The sequence below is a fragment of the Lygodium microphyllum genome, chromosome 19 (assembly GCF_053477565.2).
Source record: "Lygodium microphyllum isolate KBCC chromosome 19, Lygodium_microphyllum_v1.1.10, whole genome shotgun sequence".
NCBI lineage: Eukaryota > Viridiplantae > Streptophyta > Polypodiopsida > Schizaeales > Lygodiaceae > Lygodium > Lygodium microphyllum.
In genome coordinates this window covers 118,171,712-118,193,226 of record NC_141153.1, presented here as the reverse complement: position 1 = coordinate 118,193,226, position 21,515 = coordinate 118,171,712, and the positions used below count along the sequence as shown (strand labels likewise).

Sequence of the window (21,515 nt, the reverse complement as noted above, 5' to 3'; positions counted from 1 at the left end):
ACTAAATCATCATCTTCCACTGGCGACCCAATGGAAGCAAGTGCATCTGCAATCTTCTTCACCTTCATGTGGTAGTCATTGATGCTCATATTTTCTCTTTGCACATTATGCAACTCTTGCTTGAGCTGCATTTTCCTAGCTTGAGTATTTGTACTGTACATTTTTGACAAAGTATCCCATCCCTCCTTTGGCGTACTTGCATCTTGAATATGCACAATTATAGAGTCTAAAATACTGATAGACATCCAGTACATAACTTTCATGGCTCTCTCATGCCATGCTTTGAATGCCTGCATTTGCTGTTGATTGGGAACATCAGGAAGAACTGGTTCTTCTTCATTTCCTGCAACAAATTCCCAATATCCTTTTCCCATAAGGAAATTCGTCATTTTAAACTTCCATGCTTGGAAGTTGTTCTTGTCAAGCTTTTCAGTGACAATCTGTGAGAGAGAATCAGACGCCATTACAGAATACTGCAAAAAGTTCTGTCACTGCAAAGAACACAGCTTCAGCCTCACAAGGGCAAATCTGCAAAACTGGCGAAAGTGGTATTTGACCACACAGTCACTTTCTAGTGACGATTTTGCATAAACAGGAACCAAGGATGATTCTGTAACTCCCAATGTCTCTGCACATAAGCATACGATGCAATTTCTACAGTAACTTTTCACCGACCTATAGAACAGTGGCTGCACAGCATAAAACTGGGCTTTTTCTTGAGTGCGTGCAGAAAACTTCCGCCTCCAAAACAGGCCCCGAAATGGCCTCAAATCAAAAAAACAAGGTCGCCGAGGGCTAAAGGCCTCGCCCGCAGCATATACTACCCTTTTGCTTCACCGCGAAGGGCGTCTCAACCTGAGACAATGCACTCCTACCCTTTCCGGCTGTGCTACCTGCAGAGATCTGCTCCCAAAACAGAAAATGAAAGCAACACTGCTCCTCTTACCAGAACACCGCGAGCTTGGCTTGCTTTCTTGAGCTCCTTACCACGAACAAGGCTCTGATACCATGTCAAGATTGTGGGAGAGAAGGAAGGAGTCTCACTTGTAGCTTTCTTGCTTGCACAATGGGGAAATACACACAAGGGTGGAGGCTGAAAACAGTTTTCCTCTTCTTAGTTGTGTAAGCCAAAAAGAACTCTTATACAACGAAATAGAAGAACCCTATATATGGGTCTCAAACCAAACTCAACTAACTAAGGTGGCATACTAACTGAGCCACGAACTAGAGTAGATAAGGATAGCTATCATGTAGCTATTATTCATGGGCGGTGTACCAACCGCATCTGCAACTAACATGTCGGTGACATAAATGCACAACGGTCACCCTGGCATATCACGAGTGGAGCTCGATATCTCAACAAAATATACGGATGCAGTGAGTCCGCAGTCGACGCGGGATACATGTGTGGCTCCTCACTCATGCGGCAGTTCCAGGAAGCATGGCTCAGGCTCAGGTGGATGCTATGGAGGCACGGACGCGGTGTCCCCTTCTCATCATTCAGCTAGATTTGCGTCACCTCCGGGATTTGTCACACCTGTGGGGACGTCTACTCTAGTTACTCCGGCTTTTGCTCAGCCGTCAGTAGCAGGTGGCACCCCTATGGGTGCCATTGCAAGAGATACTACCCCGGTCGGTACACCGGATACACATGGGTCTCTTGGATATGACCAGGAGCGTGGACACAGATGGGAGAGGACCAATCTTAGGCAGACCCCAGGGGGATATGCATATCTAGTTGATGATAGGTCAGGAGCGGGAGGAGGGTGATAGCTCGCATGATAGAGTTGTGCCAACAAGTTTTTCAGCACAACGTCTTAGATCATTGGAAGAACATACCGAAGGAGCGCAAGGACTACATAGTAGCATCCTTGCATGAGGAGTTTCCGATTCCAGCCTCAGTAGATAGATTTTCTACAGGCTAGATGATGGATTACATGCATGCATGTATGTCACACAGACGATCTGACGCATGCAAGGAAATCAAGAGTGGGGCTACAAAGCCCGAGTGGTTAGATGCGGATGACTGGCACCGACTGAGGGAGGAGGCTACAGATTCTCCAGGACGTTGGAGTCAGCAGCACGAGGCAGCGAGGGCACGACTCGAGGCCGGTGTCATGGAGTTCGTGCAAGAGCTGCTGAACACGGGGTTCAAGATGCTACAAGGAAGAGGCTAACAAGAAGATCTCAATTTTTTATGCCAAAGATCACTATATTGCTTGTCAAGTGAATTATAACAAAGAAACTGCCAACAAACAAATTTTGTTCAAGTCCCTTCTTTCTTATCTCTACATATAACTTTTGGTCTTGCTCCAAGGCTCTTAAGCAAGCTCAAGCTTTCAAGCCACTAACAAAGGTAAAAGCATTGGGGAAAAGTCTGTAAGGCAACTGATATAACGTACAGGAACTGCACTCACTGCAAAACTGTGGCATCAAAGTACAACAGAGCCATTGGCCAAACATCAACTTGGTCATTGATTGCCTCAATTTTTCCACCAGTGCATGAACCAATGTACACCCAATCAATCTTCACACTGGTACATTCTCTTGCAAGAGCACAATTGTCTGGAGAATGTGGCTTTGCAACAACAAGCTCCAGTTTAGAGACTTCAAATCTGCATTTAGCAGCAAACCTGGCAGACTCATCTATATATATTGGCTCAAAAGGTTTGGTAGCTTTTCAAAATCCTCCCAGAGACCCATGTTGAACGTAACATCGTCATGTATCTTAGTGCCTTTATGCAAATCCTTCTTCTTGCCACAAGCCTTCAGCAAGGCCACGATGGCTTGTTCATCTCCCACATTGAGCTTTTCATCCTGTATTTCTGTTAATGTCACCAGGCATTTCCTCACAAGCTCTTCACGAATCCAACGTGAATCATAGAAGTCGTCAATCCACTTGGATACTTTAAGCATTTGTGTTTACAGTTTGGAGATCTCTCTTATCTCAGCCATCAAAATAAGATAACCCTTGCTACTCTACTCTATCAATTCTAAGAGAAAGATTTAGTGCTTGCAGGTACTAGGCATTTATAGCAGTACCTGATAGCATCCGGAGCTGCGTTCTCTGGCATTTCTAGACCAAAAAAACTGTGATATTCTGCTCCACATAAGCTACAATTTTGAGACCAATCCACAGCCAACTCTGATCTTCGAGTTGTACTTCAGAGTCTGAGAGTACACTACAGGCCGGAGAGGCTCGTTAGTAGGTCATGGAAATATTCTCATGGCCTTCTTTTGCTTCGCTAAACGTCTGTGCTTCTTGCGAGCAGGCTGATTGAACCATGTTCAGACATAGTTCTGCCAATCCTTCATGAAATGGCCGTTCGGAACAACACTGTTATGCTTCATCTCTCGAGGCGAGGGAGTTGTGGTGCTGGTCACCCTGTTGCTTCACTCGATGCCCTTCACTCGATGCTTTCTCCACCGCTGTTTGTATTTGTATAAAACCTTCGACTGTGTGATGGAGAGGAAACCCAGAACTCCTCTTCAGCCTAGGAAGGCTGCCATCTAATGAACCGAATTCAGTAATACAGATGATGAACTGAATCGCACTAGACTTTGTGAGACCCCTCCAGAATCCTATTGAGATAATCCTCTCAAAATTGTGTGAAACCCAAGATTGATCTAGCTGGCAGCAACTGAGTAGCACCCAAGATTGAGAGGCAAAAGACAAACTCGAAAAACAACAGACACACAAACTTTCTGTAATCTGCCGGAGGGAATTGCCTGATCACAGAAATAATTTTTTTCCAAGAGAGAGAGAGAGAGAGAGAGAGAGAAAAAGCCACTCAAGCTTTACCTCGTTTTTCTTTAGCTTTTGTCCTTTGTGACAAGAATAGGCACGGCCAAAAAGGGCTCCTGTCACGCATGATTAAATCGTAATGAGTGATTAAAACATTAAATCTTCCCTCTTCTTTGTATAAATCCCTCAAGTCTTTGCGGTCAATACGGCGTCCATAATGAGTGAGTTAGCATGGAATCCACCCAGGGTAATGAACTGCCACACAAAGCCAAGCTTAGCAAGGTTTGGGATGAAGCTCAGGATCTGTGCTTCCCTCATTCTAGCAGCATCCTAGTTGAAAGAAGGGGACAGGTTATAGGCCAGGAGAATGTCAGGATAATGCGCCTTGACACTGAGGGCGAAGTCGCGTGCCTGGTCATAATGGGGCCCAGTAGACTCCATCCAGAGTATGTCAGCATGAGGGGCAAAGGCAATGCCTCTTGCAATTGCGGCCCTAGTGCCGCCTTGGAACCTGTAGAAGCCTTCTCTGGTCCTAGGCAGATCCCTATCCCTGAATAATTACCCGCACCAAGCCTCTTAGCCAACACCTATGCTTCATAGTGCGACAGACTATCAACATGAGAGAACCACTGGTCTAATCTCATCTTCTGCTCTTTCTCAGGTATGGGCAACAGCCTTAGCTTATCCACAACAACATCCTTGAAGAGCCTCAGGTCAGCTTTAGCCATCCAAGCATCTTCCAAGGCCTGCAATTCAGACCCTGACTTCCCTGCCTGGGTCGCCTCGAACAGCAGGATGGCCAGTGGCTGGTCTTTCACGGCAGGGTTCTAAGTGCCAAATATGAAAGCATGGTCTCTCTTATCGATGTTTTTCTACAACAAAGTGGCTGCCTCAGCATCGGTCTTGGTAATGAGGACAGTCTCCACACCCATGAGATCAAACTGCAGCCTGGCAGCCACTAGGCGGTTGATGTGCTCCGATGTTGCCACCAGGACCTTGCCTGACATGTGCCCACATTTCTTAGTGACAGATTCCTGGTCTTCTATGTGCACCTCTACAGTCCCCCTCTCCACCATAATCTCCATTGCATGTAGTGCCAATGTATCTTCTTCAAAAATGCTTTGTCCCGCATGTTACATTGGCCTTGTTCACGTGCAACCTTTATCTTCATAGCTTAAATGTCAACTTCTACAAAGCTTCCTTTGATTCCATAGTTTCCTGCACTTTTCTTGGAATTCATCATTGAAATTGACAGCATGATAATATTCTTTGGTATCAGTTTTTCATATTTTTCTGACACACACACAACATGCACACAAACAGAAACACACGCAAACACAAACACACAAGTGGAGTATGTACATTGGATGCGGGTACTGAAAAGGACGGAAAGATAATGCAGCAATCAAACACAATTAAACACACGTGAAAAGATAAGACAGATGCACAACAAAAATGGAGGTGTTTACGGCTCGGATATGCAGCAGCATGAAATCCACCCCCTCTAAACCTGCGCATCCTCTGGATGAGCCAACTATCCATGATCATCTAAGTCCACAAATAGGTCCAGTTCTTCATCAGTTTCTGGTAGACCTGTTTCTCCATCATCTACATCATCCATATTCTCTGCTTCTTCTACTAGAATTTCTTCTGACTGCTTTTCTTCTGCCAATGCTTCAAGTGCATACTCTTCATCTTCTCTTCTCTTGAAAATCTTGACTCGTTTTCCAGCAATGGGCACCCTCAATACCGTCCCATCCAATTCAGCCAACTCATAGGTAGCGTTGTCAAAAATGTGTTTCACCTCATACGGTCCAAACCATCTTTGAACCATTTTTCTCATGCTGCTATGCTGATTCTCTAGGCTATTGTCGTAGACTAGAACCCAATCTCCCTCTTTTATGGCTCTAGGTCGCAAGCGATGCCTCAAATCAAACCTGTCCTTGTTTCTGAGTCGACCTGCCTTCAAACGATCAACTGCTAGCTGCACATCTTCTGCCCTTCTCTCTAGTTGACGAATCCAAAGAGCTAGAAGCTCCTCTCTTGATAAATTCTTATGCCAAGGAAGACCACTCCACGTGAGAGCACAAATTTCAGTAGGCATGATAGGTTTTTGCCCATATATCAACTCTGCATGCATATATCCAGTAGTCACGCTATGTGTAGAGCGGTCTGCCCACAATGCGAAAGGTAGTAATCTCGGCCAATCTCGAATCCGACCTCTACAAGCTTTTGCCAATGCCTTAACTATCGGTGGATGTCTTCTTTCGCTCTTGCCATTCCCCTCTGGATTATAGGCAGTAGTAAGAGACAACTTAATCCCAAGTTGTGAGAAAATTTCTATAGCTTCATCTGCATCTAGCTCTCCATGATCAGCAGTAATCTTGCTTATACATCCATACCTACAAAATATTTCTTCAAACAAGAATTTACATACTCTGTTGGTGGTCTTCGTCTGCAAAGATCTGCCTTCAACATAGTTTGTAAGATCCTCCCTGGGGGCCAAGACAAGATATCTCATCTGCCAAAGTCCCACTGGCAAAGTAACCAAGTCAACCACCCACTTATAATGCATACATAGCAGATAGGTCGGATGCAACTCATCGCGATGCCGCACTAAAGAGTAGAGCTGGCAGTCCCTGCAAGTCTCCACAAAGTGGGAAACATGCTTATACATCCCTTTCCACTAGTAGCTTTCTTTGATTTTCTCATAGGTAGCCCACACACCTCTGTGTCCAGCCCAAGAACTCTCGTGCAACTCTTGCATAATTTGTATCTGCATCGCTACCTCACAAACTACTCTCAAGGGTAGGCCGCCTCTCTTCTTTGGGTGCTTCCAAAGAAAACCATCTTTCAAGTAATACCCATAAGCCTTTCTTCTGATTTTCTTGAATGCATCATCTGTCCAATCAGCTCTTCGAGTCAATGAACTCAGATATTGACCAATTTGCAGCCATTCGCCAACATAGAGTTCTTCAGTAAAGGCTTCAACAGTAGATACATGACAATCATGAACAAGGACAGAAGCTGCATACTCTGTCTCATCATCTTCTACAAGCAACGACTCCTCATTCTCATATCTCGCTCTAGACAGCATATCAGCAACTGGATTATCTTTTCCTGCTATGTGTCGAAATTCTAGATTCAACGATTTGATGTAGGCAATCCACCGAAGCAGTGCTATATCTGGAGTCGAACAGCTAGTAATCATGCCAAGCAAAGGCAAGCAATTTGTTTCCAAAACAACTGAAGCACCAATAAAATACTCTTTATCACACTTCAGTGCAGTGGTTACTCCCCACAAGTCTCTTTTAATCTGCGGATATCTCCTCTACTACTCATTAAGAACTTTAGCTCCAAAGCGGATTGCATATCTGTTCCCATCAGCATCATCCTGTCCCACTGCCCAACCTATGCCAATAGGGCTAGTATCAACTGTCAACATGATTGGCCGTCCACACTGATAATCCACCTTGCGAAGAGTAGGAGCTAACTGCAACAGCTTCTTGAGTTTACGCATGGCTTTCGACTGCTTCTCAACTATGATGACTTCATTAATAACAAAGACAGATTTCAGCCCTGAAAGAGTCAAATTCACCTCCTCTAATCGTGTCAATATTTGCTCACAAGCAACCAAGTGTTCAGCCACAAACTGTCTACATCCTCGCAAATCAAGACTCTCATTCTTTTCTTCTGCTGCACAACCCTTAATAGGCACATCATCTAAGAAAGGCATGGTATACTGCGGAATATAGTCTCACAAAACTTTATGCATAGCATTCATCATATGAGCAACTGAGTTGGTGGCACCTTGAGGCAAGGTACACATCCTCACAAGACCAATAGGTGTCCGCATAGTGGTAATATCCTTGCTTTCCAAGGCAAGCTGAAACTGGTCATAACCAGAATACAAGTCACCTAGGGAATAGATAGCTCGTCCTGCAAAAGCCTCGGCAAACTCATCCACAACTGGTCTTGTTCCCACATTCCTAATTGTCACTCTATTCACAGGCTGCATATCCTGAATAAATCTCAAGGTTCCATTCTTCTTTGGTATAGTAAACCATCTATTAGAATAGGGCGCAGAAGAGGGTTCCAAAATCCCTTACCATGTCGTCCAAGCATCTCTCTAAAACATTCTTTTTCCACTGGAAGCAAGAAATCATCATTTCCAATATTCAATTCTGCAAGAGTTTCAGCTCTAAATTCATGGCCAATATTTGCAGGATCTCTCAACATAGGCTGCTTCATAGCTTTTTCTATCTGCTCATCACTATCAGGAGAAAGCGGCCCTGCAACCGGATTAACTTTCTTATCAACTGTTTTATACTTCGTGTCAACCTTGGCATCAGTCAGGCACTCTCTTCTTTGCTGCAATTTCTACAATTTTTCAGTAATTCTCAACTCTGTTGGCTGAAAGATTTCAGCCCTTTGCTCTATGGACTGCATGGCTGCAGCCTGAAACTCTGTATGGTGAAATTCTTCAGCATTAAACTCTGGCTGAATGGTTTCATCCCTCTGCTTTGTGGACTGCCAAGTTGTAGCCTCATACTCTGTGTGCTGAACTATTCCAGTATTTAACTCTGCTGGCTGAAAGGTTTCAGCCCTCTGCAACTCTGAAACCTGATCAAGATCAGCCATAGATTCAGTTTGCTGAGTTTTCTCAACCTCTGACTCTGTTTTCATCATAAAATCAGAAATTTCCTGATACATATCCAAGGTTTGCACAGGTATGATCCTTGAACCCTTACATACATCAGTTTTCAGCATATTTTCCATCTCAGACAATGTATCTGCATAAGATATTCCTTCATATAGCCCATCTGCATGCTCTTCTGCTTGCAAAATACCTGCAGTCTTCAACTCTTTCTCCTTACGACCAATGTACTGCCTGGCAGCTCTAGACAAATCTGAAATTTTCTGATAACTCACTGAACTATCTGAAGAAAAACCAAAAAAATTAGTGGAGAAAGATTGGCTACTAGGAGGTGAGATCTCCTCTTTTCTCCGCTCTGTACCACTGGCGTCTTGCAAGACAGCAGTACCTAATGAAAATCCAACACCTTCGCAAGTAGTGGTGCCTTATGCAAGGAGTCCTTGTTTCTCGGATGGTTTACTCCAACAGTCATAAACTGCACAACTCGCATACCATCCTTACTGCATATCCGTGCATAGGCTGAGCCGTCATCCATCACTTTCGTCTCCATTCTTGCTTCTGTAATGAAAGGCTGTCCAAGAATAATCAGATAAGAACAAGAATCCTGAACAAAGCAATGATAATCTTCTTCAACATTGCCAATAGAAATTCTGATGCTCAGACAAGTAGCATACATATCACCAGAAGTATTATTGGCTGCTCTCATGTGCCAGCCATGCTCTGCATCCATAGGCCACTTGCCACTCTCATAAAAACCTCGAGCAATAAGATTAATCTCGGAACCATGATCGACTAAAGCGACCAAAGGAATCTTTTTTTCTCCAATCCTTACCACCGTCTCAGTGGTTACTCTAGCCCAATGACTGCGTGAAAAATGGCTACAAGGAATGAGGATAGGGGTTTCATCATCCTCATACCGCATAGGCTGAACTATTTTCTCCAACTGCGGGTTGACATAAGCATTTTTTACCATCACTGCATCATCTTGCTCTTCCCCAAGAGCTCCATGCCATAACCCCTGTAAAGCAGGTCCTTCCATTGCATGTCGTTTCCTCTGCAAAAGATCCTGCATCTGATCCTGTATTTCTCTTCTAGCAATCCCAAGAGCTTCACCAACAGTAAAAGTGACTTCACTATTTAAAATTCTTTCATGAAAAATCTTACTCATATCCGTCTGCATGTCAAGGTCTGACAAGAGCTTGAATCTTGGCTCCTTTCTTGGTTGTCTCTTTTCTTTCATCTGTTTGTCTGCCATAGGTTGTTCAGGACCTGATTGTGCTGGAGAACTCGTCATAGGTGGAGCTGTAACAGGTGGTGAAACAAAGTCATCCCCTCTAGTCTTTTTGGAGGTGTTGAGACCCTCCTCATCTCTTCTTCTCTTTTCCTCAACCATGGCATCTAAACCCTGTGTTTTTGCCATATAAGCAAAAATAGAATACCTCTCAACAGGAGAATCCCATCCCATTTCTCTTCGGATGCTGGAGCCCACACAAGTCATAGTGGATGCCTGAACTTTCCCTCTTCTTGCTATCTCCAAGGCAGAGGACCATAAGGCAGAGTCTTCATCTGATTTCTGCTCAAGCTGGACACCATAAGCTGAAGCATCTCCTCTAACACTCACATAAGCTGATCGCGCAGCCATATCATCAACGAGCTTCTTCATGCCTCCCTTACCAAAGTTTGTGTCAAGAGGAGCACCAGTCTCTGTCAGCCATATCTTCCCATCTTGTCTCCAAAACACTACGTTCTTCTTACGCGCTTCCTGAAAAGCATCACAATCTCTGCAATCTTGGTGCTTTGTACTATCGCACCAAATACATCGTCTCCCTTTTCTTTGGCCAGCTGGAAAAGCAGTCACTAGAGTAGGTGCTACAGTAGGTATTGACATAAGTTGCTCTTTTCACTTTCCAACTTTAGCTTTGACTGCCTCTATCGTCAAATCTACCAAGCCTTTAATAACATCATCTACTAATAAGGGCACTGGAGCAGTAGGAATTAATGGATTTACAACAGGAGGAGTAGTCTTAGGCATAGAACTTGCAGCAGGGGTAGAAGTAGAGGTCTCCAAGGATTTTTCAGAAGTAGATCCTATATTACGATGCAATCGTACCCTCCTGCGCTACTTCTTAACAAGCGCATTCACAGCATCAATGACATGTCTCCACTCGTTCTTTAAGCTTGAATCAGTAACTTGACCTTCCAAAAGATCATCCAACTTTTCCTGTAAATCAGCATCAGCAGCCTGTAAAAATAATTCCACCTTCTACATCTCCAAAGCTTGCTGCTCAGTCCCGTCCAATTGATCATAGCGGCTCTCAAACTCTCGCAGAAGGGCGGTAACTGAAAGTCCCTTATTAGGCATAGAAACCCATGCTAAGAAATTCCTGCGATTCATAAGACCTGTATCCTCCAGGAAATATTTATCTTTTAATGCCTTCTTAAACTCTATCCAACCAGCATGTGTTCCTTGAATTTCTGAAATTCGGACCTCAAGCGCGTGAACCACGATCCGCAAGAAGTAGCGGCTCCAAACGTCTTGAGAATCCCCAAAAAACTTCATCTTTTCTTCATACAAATGCAGGTAAGTTGAAACTTGTTGGCCGTTGAACTGCTTCATCTCCTGTTGTTGGACAGCCTTCAAGGCATTCATGACATCACTATCGCGTTTCGTGTATGCTTGCTGCTGCATATAGGATGTAAATGACTGAAACAGATGCTTCATGACATTCTCGTCTGTCATCTCTTCTTGCAAGTCTCCCATCTTGCTGGAAATTGACGCAGCACTTTCACGTCAGGTTCACTAGAAATGTCGTGGAGTTTGTGCAAGAGCTGCTGAACACGGGGTTCAAGATGCTACAAGGAAGAGGCTAACAAGAAGATCTCAATTTTTTATGCCAAAGATCACTATATTGCTTGTCAAGTGAATTGCAACAAAGAAACTACCAACAAACAAATTTTGTTCAAGTCCCTTCTTTCTTATCTCTACATATAACTTTTGGTCTTGCTCCAAGGCTCTTAAGCAAGCTCAAGCTTTCAAGCCACTAACAAAGGTAAAAGCATTGGGGCAAAGTCTATAGGGCAACTGGTATAACGTACAGGAACTGCACTCACTCCAAAACTGTGGCATCAAAGTACAATAGAGCCATTGGCCAAACATCAACTTGGTCATTGATTGCCTCAATTTTTCCACCAGTGCATGAACCAATGTACACCCAATCAATCTTCACACTGGTACATTCTCTTGCAAGAGCACAATTGTCTGGAGAATGTGGCTTTGCAACAACAAGCTCCAATTTAGAGACTTCAAATCTTTATTTAGCAGCAAACCTGGCAGACTCATCTATATATATTGGCTCAAAAGGTTTGGTAGCTTTTCAAAATCCTCCCAGAGACCCATGTTGAACGTAACATCGGCATGTATCTTAGTGCCTTTATGCAAATCCTTCTTCTTGCCACAAGCCTTCAGCAAGGCCATGATGGCTTATTGAGCTTTTCATCCTGTATTTCTGTTAATGTCACCAGGCATTTCCTCACAAGCTCTTCACGAATCCAACGTGAATCATAGAAGCCGTCAATCCACTTGGATGCTTTAAGCATTTGTGTTTACAGTCTAGAGATCTCTCTTATCTCAGCCATCAAAATAAGATAACCGTTGCTACTCTGCTATATCAATTCTTAGAGAAAGATCTGGTGCTTGCAGGTACCAGGCATTTATAGCAGTACCTGATAGCATCTAGAGGTGCGTTATATGGCATTTCCAAACAAAAAAAACTGTGATATTCTACTCCACATAAGCTGCAATTTTGAGACAAATCCACGGCCAGCTCTGATCTTCGAGTTGTACTCCAGAGTCTTAGAGTACACTACAAGCCGGAGAGGCTCGTTAATAGGTCGTGGGAATATTCTCACAGCCTTATTTTGCTTCGCTAAACGTCTGCGCTTCTTGCGAGTAGACTGATTGAACCATGTACCAATCCTTCTTGAAATGGCCGTTCGAAACAACATTGTTATGCTTCATCTCTCGAGGTGAGGGAGTTGTGGTGCTGGTCACCCTGTTGCTTCACTCGATGCCTTTCACTTGATGCTTCCTCCACCCCTGTTTGTACTTGTATAAAACCTTCAGTTGTGTGATGGAGAGGAAACCCAGAACTCCTCTTCAGCCCAGGAAGGCTGCCATCTAATGAACCGAATTCAGTAATACAGATGATGAACTGAATCGCACTAGACTTTGTGAGACCCCTCCAGAATCCTATTGAGATAATCCTCTCAAAATTGTGTGAAACCCAAGATTGATCTAGCTGCAACTGAGCAGCACCCAAGATTGAGAGGCAAAAGACAAACTCGAAAAACAATAGACACACAAACTTCGTGTAATCTGCCGAAGGGAATTGCCTGATCACAAAAAGAATTTTTTTCCAAGAGTGAGAGAGAGAGAGAGAGAGAAAAAGCCACTCAGGCTTTACCTCCTTTTTCTTTAGCTTTTGTCCTCTGTGACAAGAATAAGCACGGCCGAAAAGGGCTCCTGTCATGCATGATTAAATCGTAATGAGTGATTAGAACATTAAATCTTCCCTCTTCTTTGTATAAATCCCTCAAGTCTTTGCGGTCAATACGGCGTCCATAATGAGTGAGTTAGCATGGAATCCACCCAGGGTGATGAACTGCCACACAAAGCCAAGCTTAGCAAGGTCTGGGATGAAGCTCTGCATCTGTGCTTCGCTCATTCAAGCAGCATCCCAGTTGAAAGAAGGGGACAGGTTATAGGCCAAGAGAATGTTAGGATAATGCGCCTTGACACCGAGGGCGAAGTCGCGTGCCTGGTCATAATGGGGCCTAGCAGATTCCATCCAGAGCATGTCAGCATGAGGGGCAAAGGCATTATGCCTCTTGCAATTGCGGCCCTAGTGCCGCCTTGGAACCTGTAGAAGCCTTCTCTGCTCCTAGGAAGATCCCAATCCCAGAATACATTACCCACACCAAGCCTCTCAGCCAACACCTGTGCTTCATAGTGCGACAGACTATCAACCTGAGAGAACCACTGGTCTAATCTCATCTTCTGCTCTTTCTCAGGTATGGGCAACAGCCTTAGCTTATCTGCAACAACATCCTTGAAGAGCCTCAGGTCAGCTTTAGCCATCCAAGCATCTTCCAAGGCCTGCAGTTCAGACCCTGACTTCCCTGCCTGGGTCGCCTCGAACAGCAGGATGGCCAGTGGCTAGTCTTTCACGGCAGGGTTCGAAGCGCCAAATATGAAAGCATGGTCTCTCTTATCGATGTTAGTCTACGTCGCTGCCTCAGTATTAGTCCTGGCAATGAGGATAGTCTCCACACCCATGAGATCAAACTGTAGCCTGGCAGCCACCAGGCGGTTGATGTGCTCCGATGTTGCCACCAGGACCTTGCCTGACATGTGCCCACATTTCTTAGTGACAGATGCCTGGTCTTCTATGTGCACCTCTGCAGCCCCCCTCTCCACCATAATCTCCATTGCATGTAGTGCCAATGTATCTTCTTCAAAAATGCTTTGTCCCGCATGTTACGTTGGCCTTGTTCACGTGCAACCTTTATCTTCATAGCTTAAATGTCGGCTTCTATAAAGCTTCCTTTGATTCCACAGTTTCCTGCACTTTTCTTGGAATTCATCATTGAAATTGAGAGCATGATAATATTCATTGGCATCAGTTTTTCATATTTTTCTGACACACACACAACATGCACACAAACAGAAACACACGCAAACACAAACACACAAGTGGAGTATGTACTTTGGATGCGGGTACTGAAAAGGACGGAAAGATAATGCAGCAATCAAACACAATGAAACACACGTGAAAAGATAAGACAGATGCATAACAAAAATGGAGGTGTTTACGGCTCGGATGCGCAGCAGCACGACACCGGAGTGGTCCATCATCTTGGGAGTTGCGACCACATGACATATTTGGAGGACTTTTTAAGTTTTTCTTTTGTTTTGCTTGTTTATTTTTTTGCAATATCCTTTGTACTAACAATCATGTTTCTAACAATTCGCATTTTGTTTTCTTTGCAGCACTCCATTACAAATCACGATCCGACCAACCTTGAGACTTGATATGCAGAGAGGCAGAGTCTCACTTCATTGATCGACCGATTGTATAGACGCAGTGGCCCTGTAAGTCACTCATCTTTCTTGTCTGTAGTTATCATGTTTAATTAGAATGCATTATTGTATGGTGGATTGATGTATCATTGTTTCTTTTTTTGCAGAGTCTGTTCGATGCTCCTTTGCGACAGGACGAGCTTTCGGAGGGCGAGGATATGTAGCTCGCCCTTGGATCCCTGGAGCTCACACACCTTTATTTTTTGGTCGCCTGATCTATGTAGACATTTTCTATGTATTAGTGATATCTTGTCATGATTGTACCAATCGCTTATTATGCGATCATGTATTTATTTTATGTATCAATGTTATGATTTCAGTATACTTTTTACCCTGCCACAAAATTTTTTTTTCCCCTGTTACCGTCGCTATTAGCATCGCAAATTTTACTGATCGCATCGTTATTGGCGTAGTTATTTTCGTCGCAAACCGTCGCTATCAGCGTTGGTATTGGTGTCGGTATCAACGTTGATGCCAATACCGACACTAATAGCGACAATGATACCGACTCTTCTATGGCATCGCCAATAACGATGCTTTTTGCGACAACGGGGGCAAATTTTGTTATTTGCATTTTCGTCGCTTTTAACGTCGGTATAAGGCCTATATATTGTAGTGTGTATGTAGTATTTGATGGAAGAAGATAGATTATTGACTGAGAAGAATAGGGAGAATAAGAGCCTACAATAAGAAATGTCTATCATTGAAGATGCTATGCATGCTACATAGGTACAAAATATTGAGTTACACTCTAATATTATGGAGTTGGAGAATGAGAATAGAAACTTAAAGAGGAAGCTCATAAAAGCTTTGGAGATTGGGTTCACTTTGAAAAAAGAAGAAGCACATTAGTGCATCTGATTAGTTAAACCAATTCAGCAATTAACCAGAGGAAGTGGAGAATATTATAGATAGATATATTCTCAATATACTACAATGAGAAATATATTTCCTCATGCAAAGAATAACACTATTGCTAAAATCCTTAGCAAGGATATGGTAAAAAATGCATTGAAAAATTAGAGATATTATGGATGGTGTTGTAAGTGAACATCTTAGGGATGTAAGCAATTGGTTTACTACTACAAATGCTCAAGGATTATGTGATGATGTGGGACTGAGGTCTAAGTCATACAATATGCTTTATCAACAATTGAATACAAATATTAAAGTTGGTTCTCAAAACTAAGGAAGGAGTATCTTTGCCAAAACTATTTCACTTGAAGAACGCTTAAAAATAACTAAATAAGAAAGTTTTGGAAATGATTGGTGAGCCTACACATTTGGAACACACACATTCTAAAATAGTTACCTTTGTATTGAATGCATCCAACAACTTTGTATTGGATATATGTAGGGTGTACGTGGCTATGGTCAAGTTTTACAATATTTCTTTGGAAGAATATAGAGGAAATCTTAATTTATCATCAAGCTTGATGAGACCGAGATTATCAAGGGGCAAAAACCTAAACATGTGAGCATAACACTTATGAATCAATAATTGGATCTTGACATAAATAAAAACCATCCTTTATACTTCAGTCTGCAATCAGAGAATGAAATATAGTGGCTTGCAGAATTTAAAGTACCAAAGGAAGACCATGAAGTACTTAAAGTTATTTTAAACCTCACTAATATACCAAGTGTTATTTGACAGCAAAATAATGGAGCAACTTTACATGTTGAAGGATTTAGAGACTATCAAATTGAATGGCATCTTGTAGTTAATTTAGAAACAATGAAGTGTATGTTTGGTTTATCGACTACAACAAATGAAAAATTTCAATGCATATAGTGTATGCAAACTAGAAAGAAATGGAAAGATGGAAAGAAATAATGGCTTGCCAAGACAAGACAATAAGGTTCTCTAACACATGATTAGAAAGTCATGACAAATAGATTGCTAGTCCCAATGGATCCAAATCACAGGGGGATTCACTAGTAGTAATAAGGAGACATCACTTGAGTGCAAGAAATATGTGAAAATACCCCTTATCTACCCCTTATTTATGGGATCTTACCTTATAAAATGTACCTTCCTTCCCTTAAATAACCCCCCTCCGTTACACTCAAGTGGTACCATACAGTAAACCCTAGTGGACCCCTCGGGATCCAAACTGGCATCCTATTTGGAAATACTATTGATAAGGATACACTTTTGCACATTGCATTGTTTGGTTAGAATAATTGAGATTTTAGTATAATATGAATATGTATGCTTTGCATACAAGATGCAATATGTGTCAGAAGATGATGCTACATGCAAGAAGGTAGAACAAGTCCTCTCTAAAATTGGATTTCTGAGGGCCAAGTAGAAATAAAAAAGAACAAGAAAAAATAGGAAAAGAGTGGAAATATTCCTTGCAAACCATTATTTGGCAAACCCAAGGCTATAAAGTTTGTATCTCCACCTCGAGATGAGGAAGGTAGTATACTTGTGAAACAACCAGAGAAGTATGAAGCATGGAATAAGTTGCACCTTGTTGTTCTAGATTGGAGCAATGGGGAAAGAATGAGGATTGCAAAGGCAAAATTGTGGATACACCTGGATAGATTAGTAGCTCTTTTACAAAAGTGGAGGTTTAGGGATGGTGATGCCAATACATATAAAGAGAGTTGCTTAATTTCACAAATATATGGTGGATGCATGGACTTCAAATAGCATAACACACTATGTGATCAACATTGTCACCATTACAAAACTATATAATCATTGAGAAGTAGTTTGTGTTTCTAATCTCTCTTTCTTATGCAACATATACTTGAGGCACATGGTCCATACTTTCTAGATCAAGGGAATTTAGTAATATAGTCAACTCAAGGCATGGAATGATCTCACTTGCAAGCTTTCTGTGCTTTTCAAAAGGCAATTAATCATGGAGGTGGCATTCATGATTCCAACTCTATGACGCAATTATTCCAATGTGGTATAGGATACTAGAGATACGATACGAGGAAGAAAAAAAGGGTCCAAAACCTCTCAAGCACAATCTATAAGTAGGAAAATATATGAAGTGAGGAAAGCAAGATATGAAAAAAACATAGCTAGACAATGCCATACAAAATGGTTGGCAATCCAAGAGAGAGATGACAAGAAATGGAAACCTAGATAAAAGTACAATTTTGATGCATTTAGAGTCCAAGAGAGAGTACAGGTACTAAGGACTTTTGAGAACATAGAAAATCACACCTAGTATAGCCTCTTTCTATGAGGAAATGGGCAAGGGAAATGCAATCAATCTATGAGAAGGGACTCAATCCCGTAAGCTTAGTGGTTGAAAGTGCTACCTACCCAAAATACTATAAATCATTGTACTTGCTTTTCTATTAAATATAATTTCCTAGTACTTTTGTCCTTCCATTCAAATGTCTTTGTCCACTTACACAAGATTTTGTTTATGAGTCCAAGCTTCTATCTAAAACCTAATTCATTTGTGTAATAGTCACTCTCTAAATCTATGTCTTCATGTGTCTTGTCTTTATCTTCCATCCTCCATAGCCATGCTCAAGATCTATGCTTTTCAACATGGTATCAGAGCCATGGTGAGTATGGATCAAATAAATAAACCTCTAATCCAGCCTCTCTCCACCTCAATTCAGCTCAAGTTTTGCTAATTTCTCACCTATATTCTCATTCCTTCCTTCATGTCTACATAAACTCTAGGATCTACCTTCATTGGAGCTCTCATATCTCTTCATAAAAGCCAAATATTTTTAAGATTCCTTCTAGATATATATTTTTTGCTTCTAAAGCTTCTTTATGGTGCTTCAATTTGCTGACATTGGTGGTCTATATATCTAGAATTGCAAAAATTCATGGTCATTGTTTGATCTGTGCCTATTTCTATCCATATAGTCATTCTCCCTTTGTGCAGTGTAGTCTTTCCCGAGATCATAGGAATTTTCAAGCCAATTATCTGGGCTATTTTGAGCTCAAATATTTTCCCAAATGGTCTAGTGTATGAGCTGTAATGAGCTACAATCAATGAAAAACCACGTCCATGTCTGAAACCCTAAAAGGGTAGCCATAGCCATTTCACTGGAAGCTCATTTTTCCTTTATTTTCTCACTCTCCTACCACTTGAGCCAAACTACTGCCACTCTCATTTATTGATCCACTGAAGTTTCCAGAAAGTCTACACATTAAATAAGCAAGGAGGGGAGATTTTGGATAGTTTGGATGACTCAAGCTCAACTCAAGAAAATTCAAGCATAATGTTTATGGATGCTCATCTAGTAACTCTTAGCACTTGTGTCCTTTGACATAATCATTTCATCTGCTATTCAAATCTAACATTTTTTGTGTTGTTTTGTTGTTGCTACAACCTTCTAGCATGGGAAAAGACTCAATGATGTGAGACTCAGCAACACATTGCTTCAAAGGAGTCAGGTTTGATACCTGGTTGATACTTAACAAACATGAATAAATTCTATCTTGATGAAGAAGGGCATATAAATCATCACTAATGGATAAGAGAAGAAGCCCCAAGATGCAACTCTTGTAGTTGCTTGGTAGAAAAGTCATGAAAAGGCTCAAGCCATCATAAAGGTTGAGCTGGATGATAGCTATATCCACCATGTGGATATATGTGGCACGTCCCATGACACTTGGAAAAGATTGGATACTCTATTTGGTGCACAGTCAAAGTCCTCAAAGTATGGTTTATTAATTGAATTTTGGAAACTAGACACAAAACCTAACACATCTCTTACAACACATAGGAATTACATGGAATGCCTCTTAACCTAGCTTGCAAGGATCAAGATTAAAATGGATGAAGATATATGCATTGGTATTTTGTTAAAAATACTACCTCCAGATTATGATAATGTATCCACTACTTAATCAACATGCCAAATCTTAAACTTGTTGACATTCAAACCTATTTGTTAGAAGAAGAAAGGAAGATCAAAAATAAAGAAGAGCCAAGTACTTCTAAGGATGAACAATTGTTGTATGTTAAAAATAAGTACAAAGGCAAAAACAAATTGCTAATTTGTGACTTTTGCAAAAGGACCAGACATACTAAAAAGCTCTCAAGTCGTGCCACAAAAAGGCATCAAAAGGCCTATCTTACAGATGTGAAGGAAGAAGAAGACCATGGAGATGAAGAAGCAAAAGAAGAAGAAGACCATCGAGAGAAGAAGGAGAAGCCTCACAAATCCTTCTATTCAGACCTTCTTGACAAAAAATTTTGAAGCCTTGTATAACCTTGCCCTAACATAACATGGCACTATAGCCTCTCTACACTTTGTGAAGCCCCTGTTACAACCTGTGGATGTCCACCTTGTTTTTGGTACCCACACTTAGGTTTGTTTGTGGCAACCTCTGGATGGTTACGATATTCGTGGTACGCCCACACTTTGCAAGTGGTTGTTCACTAAAGCCTCTACACACTTTGAGCCTTTCTAGTTGTGATTGAGGAGGGGTGTTAAGAATTTTGGAAATCACACCTAGCGTAGCCTCTTTGTATGAAGCAGTGGGCAACGAAAATGAAAGCAATCTAGGAGAAGGAACTAAATCCCATAAGCAAAGTGGTGGAAAGTGGTACCCACCCAAAAGACTATAAAGCATTGTACTTTTCTATCATTTTAATGCAATGTGATAGTACTTCTATCCTTTCATTCAAGTGTCATTGTCCACTTACACATGATTGTTTTTTTGAGTCCAAGATTCAATTTTGGAACCTACTTTACTTGTGTAGCAGTTAGTCTCTCTAAGTCTATACCTTCATGAGTCTTTCCCTTATCTTCCATCCTCCATAGCCATGCTCTAGATCCAAGCTTTTCAACAAGGATATGACTCATCAATACTCCTAGCTAAAATATGAGATATCTTAAGCACTCATATCTTAAGCTCTAGAGAGTTTGCCTATTTGAATTTAGCTAAAAGAACAATTTAAAACTTTTGTTTAAAATTTCACAAGTTCAAACTATGTTTTTTAATTTTTTGACATCAATTGCTCTATCTTTTGGATCTATTAATCTTAAACCACACTTCTTGGGAGATGGGACAATGTAACAATGCCTATCAAAGAGGGCCAAGCTTAAGGTTATCTCTACTTGAATCCTTTATTTGACTATGGATACAAGATATTGTTGGAACTTTCAAACAATTAAATTTTAAATTAAGAAAATTTTATTTTGAAATCCTAATACAAAATTTCAAAAATTCCAAATATTTCAACATTCACTAGCCTAGAGAGAGGAGAGAGGGGCATGAGGGGGGTGGCAAGAGACAAAGAGAGGGAAGGATGGGGTGGAGAGAGACACACACACAAAAGCTCATTTATACTACGGTAAGTTTGAAAGTGCATTTATACTAAAGTAATATTAAAGTTCATTTATATTGCATTAAGCTTAAGAGTTTTGTATTTAAGTCAAGTCTCTCCTTTCCTTTTTTCCCATTATCGTACACTCTATCCTCCACTTTTCTATCCTGCATCATCACAACCATGGCATGTTCTAAGCTTCCTACCAATAAGGTGCATGCAAGAGCACGAGCTCAATAATCTTTCAAATCTAGTGAGCATATTGTGTGTGATAATGGCTCCCTAGTGGGTGACAATGGTGGCCCTACTACAATTAATAATGGTGGTGCTACTGTGGCTGACAATGGTGGCCTTAGTGTGGTGAATAATGATGGCCCGTCTATCAAGAATAATGGTCCACCATTTTCTAGAAGTGGTGGTCCATGTGCTCCAGTTTCTCTAGCTCCCACTATTGCTCTAGCTAGTAATACACATCCTCCAATACATAAGAAGTAAAGATGGAGACTAAGCAGCGTTGTTATATGTAAGATAAGGAATTTCTAAAAGACTACCAACTTAATTATTTCTAAGGCACCATTCTCTAGGTTGGTGCACCTCTTAGAGCCTCATCACAATTTCTTTTTAAGGAACTAGGCAACCAATGTGGGATGATGGTCAAGCTAAGCCTTACTTGCTCTCCAAGAGAGCTAAAAGCAACTTGAT

At 41.6% G+C, this 21,515-nt stretch overlaps 2 pseudogenes; both read right to left on the bottom strand.

The window, feature by feature from the left end:
• Positions 1 to 3,931: 3,931 nt before the first annotated feature.
• LOC148020312 (isocitrate lyase pseudogene) lies at positions 3,932 to 4,830 on the bottom strand (annotated as a pseudogene).
• Positions 4,831 to 12,994: 8,164 nt separating this feature from the next.
• LOC148020311 (isocitrate lyase pseudogene) lies at positions 12,995 to 13,890 on the bottom strand (annotated as a pseudogene).
• Positions 13,891 to 21,515: the final 7,625 nt, after the last annotated feature.